The following is a 10,751-nucleotide window of genomic DNA, read 5'->3' as shown; positions in this document are numbered from 1 at the left end:
TTTTGGCTGTGGGGTGGTGGCCTCCAATCTAATCCAGTTTTGCTGCCAGAGCTGCCAAGCACTTTTTGGCATAAATCATTTGCATACAAAATGAGCGTTGCCTGCAAATGAGAGTTCAAGATGAATGCGCCAACAACAACAACAACAACAAGAACAAGAACAAGAACAACTCAAGCTCATTGAGCCACATTGAGCAAAAATCCTTTCAATTTTGCGCATACATTCAATTTATTAATTAAAACAATTTTTTTTTTTTTTGTTTTTTTTCTGTATGTGATTTGCTGGGTGCTGGGGTGCTGCTTGGGGGTGTAGAGCAATTAATTCCAAACATTCACGACGCTTTTTCTTTGTTAAGTTGGAGCCTTGGCTTGGGTGCAAATTATCCGTTGCCATCCTTGCGCGAAATAAAATATCACAAACAGTTACTGCCCCATAAATAATGGGAATTTATGCCAGGCATAAACTCTGGCCCACCCATTCAGCCACCCACTCAACTTAACTCAACTCAACTCGTACAACAACAACAACAATAGGCGTGCAAGTTTTCTTGCTGAAATTACCATTCAATCATTTAGTAATTGCCCCAACCTCTCTCCCCGCACAGTTACCTGAGCTTATGCCCAATGCTTTTGCTGTTCATTTGCTTTGCTGCTTAATTTAAGTCATCTATTTTAATAAGCTTCTATGCTCAGTTCTATTTAACAGGCAAATTGGCTTCAACGCAAAGTGAAAAAGAGAGAGCGAAAGCGAGAAAGCAGCAGCTTCAAGGACACCTGTTTCGCCACGACACAGGCTTAAAATTATCGATTTTACGCTCAATCGCTGCTTAAATTCGCATCATAAAGTTTCGACAAGTGTTTGCCTGAGCTTACAAAAGCAAAAAAATTCAAATATTTAAGATAACACAATATATAAAAAAGTCTTAGCTATAATGTTGAATAATTCATTATCTTAATCTTAATATTAAAAATCAATTCAAATAAAATATTTTCCAATTCCTCCATTTGGATAATTCCATTTGAAATAAAATGTATTCTATTGATATCATAGATCATATAATATGATATGATATATATAATATATATAAAATATTGTGAATTTGGAATTAAGAATAACTGGAGTTATTTTTCATTCTAAATTCACAATATTTTTTCGTTCCTAAAGTCTTTCAATTCTTCAAGGATTGTTAGACAAATATTAGAAACTCTATTGATAACTTTTTGGACGCTTTTTCTATTATATCTCTTTTATCGAATCATATCATAGATTAGCTTGAATCCAAAGTTAACAATATTTCTGTTCGTAAAATCTTCGAATGTGTCCAATTTTGACGCTTCACTGACCTTGTCTCTTAATCATAGAAAAGATTTGAGACTATTCTTAATCCAAAGAACGTATTAAATTTTCGAAATTGTCAATTATTCTATCGACGCTTTTTCGAGTTATAACCTCTTTTGATATTCGTACCGTCTTAGACTTCATCTTTTACTTTTCGCTCTTCAGTTTTACGTCACATTTATACAACAAAGACTTGTGCCATTGTCTACACTTAAGCGTGGGCGTTTATTTTTTCTTTTTGGGGAATTTATTGAAAAGCCTGTGCGGGTCTAAGCAACGTGCAATGAAACAGAAGCGAAACACAAATAAATAAGGATAATAACAGAATAAAAACAAAAACTGATGGCCCACAAATAAAAAGGGTGTTATTTGCTAAGAGGGTGGCTTAATGGGTGTTGCTTCTTTTACTTTGCAGTTGCTTTGTGTTGGAGTGTGGGGTGGGGGGTGGGGAGTTAGGGCGAAATGCCACGAAAGGCAATTAAAAAATATTTAAACTGCCAACTGGCAGCAGCGTTGTCCTATGTCCTGCCAGCTATCTTACCAACACTGACTGACTGACTGCCAGGACCAAAAGGACTTTCGCCTTGCAGACAAACTTGGCGCCCAGCTGCGGCGATGCGAGAGGGTGAGGCGTAAAAATTTATGCAGACTTTTCTTGGCTGGAAGACTCGGCTCGGCAAATCAGTTGAGTTGTGTGATTGTGTACGTGAGCATAACGGTAAAATGGCCTGGGCCAAGCAATTGGAGAACAAGACGCCCCGACAGCACCCAGCACCCCACCCATCCAACAGGCATGGGGGTGGTTTGGCTTTGGCCAAACTGTCAAAATTGATTGATTGAATTGCCACTTTATGAAATTTGTGAGTCTTCTGAGATGTGCGTGAAATTCGTGCGGGGATGACGGCGGCCGCCAACGCTGCTCCGAGGGTGTGTGGTTGGGTGGAGCGAGGGTTGGCTGCTGCTGCTGCTGCTGCTGATTTGTGTTTGTGTGCGTTTTGGCTACCATTTGCAGCATAAAATACATAAAATTATGTGCAGCGCTGAGGCGGCCATTAAAAGTGATAGATTTATGACAGGCAGGCAGGCAACAGCCGTAGCCTTGCTACAGGACAACAATTCAGCGGCGATGGCCAAGGGAGTCACTGTTGGCAGCCATCACATAAAGATAAAGCTGATTAAAATTGCAAAAATTGTTCAAATGAGTTTTGGGAAAACAACAAATGTCGCATCCCTGGCATCAAAATATAAAAGAGACCTGTGTGTCATTCTATCGATTGTTGCAATTAGCATTGAGATATGGCATTAAATATATAGGCACTGTTTAAATTAATAAAAAATATAGTTGTAGTTAGTTCAATGTTTATGCGTAATTCGAATAGCTATAAAATCAAGCGAGATTGTAGTGTTTTTAAAGGCATTAAATATTTATATAGTACTAAATTAATTATTAATAAATACTTAATATTCAAAATTTGTATAATCAGTTTAAGGCTTTTAAGCATTTCGAAAAATTATAATATGTATTCAAAATGCATTGGATATTATGCAATTACTTTGTTCGTTTCTATATGTATATTAAAAATGCTTTAAGTTTAATTTAAAATTTTATACTAAATGTATGACAGTAGAATGAAATATAAATATCATTTAAATATGTTTGTGGTATATTTAAAATAATTTTAAAGTGCTTATCTCAAGCTTATGCGTAATCGCGTTTCGAATAGCGCATTTGTTTCGATTCGAACTGCCAGCCATTGGCCTTCAACCACCACCACCACATAAACAAATATACATACATGCATGTATATGTGCGACTGTGCTTGGCTGTGTGTGCATATTGGACCAGTGAGAGCGTTGCCCACTTGACAGGTGATTGATTGACAGGCGGATGAGCATGAATGCTGCTGCTGCGAGAGCGAGAGCGAAATGCTCGCTACTTTGCTTTTCTCTTCTTTGGCTTGACTGCTCCGCCCTTGTAGCGAATTGCTGGGGAAAAATAGCAGCCAAAAGAAAAACAAGTTTTGTTAAACAGAAAGATGCGCTGCATTGTAGTTAGTGTTTAATTTAGCTATTAAAGTCTCAAGTATTAATTGCAATTCTTTGGCACCTGTCTAACACTGCCAATATAAAAGCTTATATAATATTATACTTTATATAAATATTTAATTCAATTAATTTAAAATCATTTTTGCTATAATTTTGGTTCATAGTTTATATTTAATAATTAAAATCAGTATTCATCAGCTGATTATGATACATAATTATAAACATATGTATGCGAATAAGCAACTACTTAAAAATATTAAATAGCGCCAACCAAACAATTTTGCTATGTTAAGAGCGCCCGTTAAAATTCAAATTAACATTGCCGCAAAGAAAAGACAGAGCGAATTCGAATTTCGACTCAAACACACACACACACAAGCAAGTAAACGCGCTCTTAGCGCAGCACGCTCTCGCTCTCACGCTTTCGAAGAGTGAGCGGCAAACATAAAACAGCTGTTAGCACTGGCAGCGCTAGCATCGCAACAAGCGTGTGTTGCTGATAATAACAAAATATAATTATGAAATGAAATAAAACAGTCAAATGTAAATGCAATTATATATATAACAATATAAAATGTTTGTTTAACTTACAGCACTGCGCTTATAGCTGTTTATAGCTACTTTTGGCTATTGTTCAGTGTACTTGGCTCTCCAACGTTGCCAGCACTGTTGCTGCTATGCTGATTGCCAAGTAGCATTGTTTTTTGTATTAAACACACTTCTGTTTGCATTAAACACTTACTTTAGCACTTCAGTTCAATAATATTTATGCAAACTGCACTTGCACTTGCTTTTAATGTTTAAAAACATAAATTTTTGCATTTATTTGGCACACAGCGCACTTTCCGACAACAACGCGTGTTAGCTCAACAGCTGCGCGCACTTCGAATGACGACAAAGAGCGCGCGAGAGTAGTTCGAAAATTGAGCGCATATTTGAGCGCTTTTACATTGAGTGTCAATGTTAAGATAACAGCGCAGCGTTTGAGTTATTTAAAGCTATACAAACAACATGCAAGCACTAAAACAATTAAAATTAAATTAAATTTTGCGCTTTTTACAGTCATTAACATAAATATTGCTTACATGCTATAATCTATATAGAAAAATTGCCAACACTTTGCATAATCGCAGCAAATCAAAACGATTTCTCAAATGTCCAAACTGCAATTTTATGTTCTATAGTTTGCTTGTTTTTAGTTTTGCTTCTTTTTTTTTTTTTTTTGTTATTTTTCCAATGCGACTAGAACTAATTGCGTGTTCACTGCGGAATCGTTTCAATTTATCGCCTCAGGTTGATTTTATGCCTCACATTCACATACATATTAATGAAGCAGCCAGCAGTCAAGCCAAGCACCAACTGTGAGGCGAGCAAGAGACAGAGGCAGAGACAGAGCGAGGAGTTCTTCGCCTGACGGACTTGACTCTGGGGGCTCTGTGGTGAGCACGGCGTTGATTTATACGCTTCAATCCCACATTTTTATTTCTTTGGCTGCCATTTAGCTAAAATATTTCATATCTGCGCCATCGCCATCGCCATTGCCATCGCGCCAAAAGCTTAAGGCCCGACTCAAACGTCCAAAGCTTCACTTGCTGCGGACCGAACCGGACCGGATCGAGCACAGGCTGCATGGGCCCCGTAATTATGCGATTTGTTATTCGAGATTTGAGGCGATTGTGACTGTGAATCATGTGCGCGCCGCCAGACGCAACCGAGAGAGAGAGAGAGAGCACCAGGAGATGATTTAAAATGCGATTTCAATTCTGGCATTTCTGATTCGCATTCTCGCTTTGGGTTTCTAGGCGGTAAAGCGGGGGCCACGACAACGACGACAGGTATCTGCTGAGCATCGCATGCTGATCCTGCAGCAGGCCAGGAGGCGAGACCAGTGCCCATGTTGCATGTGCAGCAGCCAGACAATTGGACAGACATACAGAGAGAGAGAGAGAGAGAGAGAGAGAGATTCTCTGGCTTGGGCCTGACTGAGTGACGTACTCAGGGCCTGACTGATATGGGTGGAAACCTCACCAAGCGACCTCTAGGCACACACAAGCAATAACAACAACAACAACAACAACAGCAGCCGATCTGCAGCAGCAGCAGCAGCAGTTTCGTTTTACATTGTCATGCACTGAAAGAAACTTCGAGTACAGTTCTGTCACTTAATAAATTTAATAAAAAATAAATAAAGTACAATAGTAATAAAAATTACATAAATATATATATAAAATAAATATTTGTTAAACACAGTTAATAAGAAAAGATTATTTAATATAATAATAATAGCCACAAAGAAAAATAATAATAATATATTGTATAATGTTAACTTAATTAAATTTCAAATAACAATTGCAAGCCATTTATTAAATTAAAAATTCTAAATTCTTTAAGAAATAAAGAATAAAGAAGAAATAAAGAAGCAAATATAATTTCCCATATAAAAAAAATAAATTTATGCTTTTGATTCAAAATGTGATAAACACTAGCAGTGATTTCAATAAAATAAATGTATAAATCACGTAATTAGAAATGCTAATTGTTTTGAAAACAACAAAAAAAATTGTTTTATAAAAAAACTGATTATTTAATGGTTATTTAAAGATAATCAAAAATATTATTTTAATATATTATATTATATATAAAATAATTTGCAAATGAATAGTTAACTTTAATATTTATCTTTAAATAAAAGAGATAAAAAATACTTAGATATTAGTTATATGCTGCATTTTCATTTAAAATGCGTTTATAAATAAATTTAATTATTTATATATATTATTTTCATATAAATATATAATATAAATATTTATGATTGTGCAAACACAGATAGCAAATTATGTCAACATTTTTGCTCAAGCAAAATCAACAACTGATAATGAATGAATGCCAAAAATATAAAACAAACATTTTTATGTAGCAAATTGATGGCGGTTTAGTGATTTTCTGTCTCTACATATTTAATTTTAAATAAAAAATGCGCTAGCGAACAACTAGCCAAATTATTATCGATAATAATCTAAGTTAATGCTGCGCTGCTCTTGCAAAAAAACACAACTGTACATAGGCAACTAAAATTTCTTGCAGTGCATGGCTTGATTGCACATTGCTTTGGCTATATATGTGTGTGTGTGTGTGTGTGTGTGTGTTTATACTCGCATCGTCCATCTTGGCACACAATGTCAGAATGTGCGATTCGTTAGCTTTGGCGGTTGCTGGGGCATAAATCAGTCGCGAGTCGCGAGTCGCGCACTCAACTGGAGTTGATCGCTTCGGCGATCCCACCTTCTGCTTTGGCAACTTGCAACTCCCTTTTGGCTTTTGGCTGCGTTTCGTTGATTAATAATTAATTTGCGTCTTTTTGCCTGCGGGTCGTTTGCTGCTTCGCTTTTGGCTCACCTGACGAGCTGACTTCTATATAATAAACGGTTTGCCTGCCAGTCTATGCATTTGTGTGTGTGTGTCAGGACATCAAAGCACATACATGTGGCAATGTCTCGAGCTGATTGCTTTGGCTCACAGGTTGTTGGGGCTGCTCCTTAGCTTAATGCATAAATTCTGTATTTTGCTTTTTGTTTTTTTTTTTGTTTTTGTTTTTTGCTGCGCCATGCCCACTGTGCTAACCGGTATTTAAAGCCGGCTTAAATTAAGCCAAAGGTGTTTATGCATTCGACAATAAATCAATTAACAAATTTGTAATTATTATGTTCATAAATCTTGCACATGCTAAGGTCACATCAATGTGCAAAATAATAAAAAAAATATCAAAACATTTTTCATAAATAAAAATGTTGCCAATATTTTGATGGCCTTAGCTTAAGCCTTATAAATGTTGATTAATGAACATGCAATAGTTATAAATAGATAAATAAATTTATATAGTTATTGTATACAAAAAAATAATATTGTAACAATAAAATAAAAACTAAAATATTATTTAATTAATAGCATATAGAATGGTAATAATTAATAATAAAATTTAATAAAACTCAAGTGTATAAAAAACTAATATTAATTATATATTTTTCGCAAGATAACGTAGAATAAAAAACACGAGCATTGATTATCATATTTCAAAATATATATATATAAACATTATAGAATGATGCTGATAATACGATTATGCTTTCATTTATGTACAAATATTTATTCGTGCAAAAATCAAACAACTATAAAAGCTAAACAGTCTTCAAAATTTAAATTCAGTTTGTTTTATTAATTCAACATGAATATATTAAAGTGTTTCTTATCATTTATGTTTTTGCTGCTTTATGTGAAATTTAATTCAGCTGTTGATAGTGAATTGGTAAGCAACTCAATTGTTTATTTATTTTTGACTTATGTTTTTGCTATTCATAGGATGGTAAAAGTAAAAGTGAAGACATCCAGAAAGAATTAGTTGAATATGAAAATAAGATTGAACTGATGGAAAGCACAATAAAAAATTTTCAAGCTAATGCTGGAGCTTTAAGAAAATGCGCTTCTCTATCTCGAATTACAGAAGAGGAACTTGAAAGGGTGCTAGATAAAATTCATAAACTGAAGACACGAATCACGACACTTAAAGATACGAATACTAATCTAACTGAACCCACGAGCTGTGTATCGTTTGGCAATGATATTCAAACGTTACGTGTACCTGGTACGGAAGCCTTCCAGGCGCCCTGTGATTACAAGTTCGCTGGCGAGGGATGGACTGTCATTCAACGCAGAGTGGATGACTCCGTCAATTTCAATCGAACCTGGGAGGAGTACACAAATGGATTTGGTGACCTGCGCGGTAACTTTTGGCTCGGACTAGAGAAACTTCATCTGATGACGAAGTTACGGCGACACGAGCTCTACATACAGCTGGAGAATTTCCAGAATGAAACACGATATGCCCGCTATAGCGATTTCACAATTGGGAATGAGGCACAATCTTACGAACTGTTAACTTTGGGTGATTATTCTGGAAATGCTGGAGATGCATTAAGTTATCATCAGAATATAAAATTCTCAACCCAAAAACGGGATAATGATAATTATAATAGGAATTGTGCTGTTATATATTCGAGTGGTTGGTGGTTTAATAGATGTTTTCAGTGGTAAGTATAAATGACTTTAAAAGTTTTACAAACTGGTAATTATATTTATTTGTATAGTAACCTTAATGGAGTTTATGGGGACACTAAAACTGATGAAGACTATCACTTAATCGGATGGCGGGGATGGAATTTAATACCACTGAAATTCGTGCAAATGATGATACGACCCTAAAATAAGTAAATCAAAATGTTTCTATATGAATGATAAGTAAAAAAAGTTGTCAAATTAAATAAAATAAAATAATTAAATCTACATTGAACATAAAAAAAACCATAAATATTGTTACAATTTTTACTTCACAGAAAACAAAATATAAATGATAAATAAAAAATGTTGTTGCAAAGTGTAAAAAAATTAAAGAATATGTTGTAATTTAAATTAGAAACAAACATAAATTTTAACATTTTTTCATAAACAGGCCCATTGGATTTAGCATCATAGCAAAGTTTATAAAAATCATTGTAAATCAATAATAATGTTTGGCGCTTCCTGCTAAATCAAAATCTATATGCATAAGGTACTGATTTTAAACATTTTTATTATTCAGATGGAATATGAGCTAAACTTTGTATGCAAGTTGTCGAAGCAAAAACTGCAGGGACTTTAAAAAATAAAGAAAGCAGATTATTATGTACATTAGGGTGGGGTCGACCCTATTGTCTTTAAGATCAACTTGATTTGAATTAATGTTTATTTGAGAACCCTGGTTTGTATGGAATTTATTCTTATAATTTTGCCAATTGTATTCACCTATAATATCAACACACCCTAATGTACTAAGTATTTTCTATATAATTTGATATTAGAAAAGGCCTTGAGCTAACCAGTCTCCTAAATGTATTGCTCTAATCTTATATTTGTCTCAGGTTCAAGTCAGAGAACATTTCTTAATAAATAAATAAATTGATAATCATTTGCGCAAATTCTGACTTGTGCTTTCACCACATCAACTATATAAGCTTTGTGATCTTCAATATTTAAATTCAGTTCGCTTGTATAATTCAACATGAATATATTAAAGTGTTTCTTATCATTTGTGTTTTTGCTGCTTTATGTGAAATTTAATTCAGCAGTTGATAGTGAAGTGGTAAGCAAGTGAACTATTTATTTAGTTTAAACTTATGTTTATTGCTATTCATAGGATTGTAAAAATCAAAGGGAAGACATCCAGAAAGAATTAGTTGAATATAAAGCTAAGATTGATCAGATGAAAAGCACAATAAAAAATCTACAAGCTAATCCGGGAGCTTTGAGAGAATGCGCTTCTCTATCTGGCACTACAGAAGGGGAGCTTGAAAGGGTTCTAACTAAAATTCATAAACTGCAGACAACTATCACAACACTTAAAGCTACGAATAATATCGATTGCAATAAACAAATGTGGATCAATCCAACTGAACAGACTAGGTGTGTAACTTTTGGTGTTGATATTCAAACGTTACGTGTACCAGGTGCGGAAGCCTTCCAGGTGCCCTGTGATTCAAAGTTCGCTGGCCCGGGATGGGCTGTCATTCAACGCAGAGTGGATGACTCTGTGAGCTTCAATCGAACATGGGAGGAGTACAGAAATGGATTTGGGGACATGCGTGGTAACTTTTGGCTCGGCCTGGAGAGGCTGCACCTGATGACGAAGCTTCGGCCACACGAGCTCTACATACAGCTGGAGGATTTCAAGAACGAAAAACGATATGCCCACTATAGTAATTTCTCAGTCGGGAATGAAGCGCAATCTTACAAACTATTAAGTGTGGGTGAATATTCTGGAAATGCTGGAAACGCACTCGATAGCAGAGATGGACTTGGAGGTGACGCTAAGAATATGAAATTCTCAACCCCAGAGCGGGATAATAATAAAGCCTTTAATTTTAATTGTGCTGCTTTTTACGCGAGTGGTTGGTGGTTTAATAGATGTTCTTTGTGGTAAGTATAAATGACTTTTGGAAATATACAAACTGCTAAATTATATTTATTTATATAGTAACCTTAATGGAGTTTATATGAACACTTATGAAGCCCATTATCAGTCAATCGTATGGGGGGAATGGCATTTAAAACCACTGAAATTCGTGCAAATGATGATAAGACCCACCAAGAAGTAAATAAAAATGTTTCTAAATAAATGTCAAATATAATTATGCAAATGAAATAAATAAACTTTTGCAAGTTGTAGCTTCAGATTTAAAAAAATAACAATTGTCTGCTGGTTTAAGCTAAAAATATTAATGCATGTCAAAGATCAATTGATAAGCTTCATGACTTAAATTCAATTTATTATAAGCTCC

General features: G+C 34.9%; 1 long non-coding RNA gene across 1 annotated transcript; it reads left to right on the top strand.

Moving 5' to 3' along the window:
• The first annotated feature begins 10,122 nt into the window (after positions 1-10,122).
• On the top strand, positions 10,123-10,517 carry LOC108606384. Its single transcript, XR_001915448.2, has 2 exons — positions 10,123-10,389; positions 10,448-10,517. It is a non-coding gene; the product is annotated as an uncharacterized LOC108606384 (long non-coding RNA).
• The last annotated feature ends 234 nt before the right edge of the window (positions 10,518-10,751 follow it).

Source organism: Drosophila busckii, chromosome 2L (assembly GCF_011750605.1).
Source record: "Drosophila busckii strain San Diego stock center, stock number 13000-0081.31 chromosome 2L, ASM1175060v1, whole genome shotgun sequence".
In the NCBI taxonomy this organism is placed as follows: domain Eukaryota; kingdom Metazoa; phylum Arthropoda; class Insecta; order Diptera; family Drosophilidae; genus Drosophila; species Drosophila busckii.
Note: the sequence above shows the minus strand (reverse complement) of the source record. Positions and strands in the feature narration are given on the sequence as shown.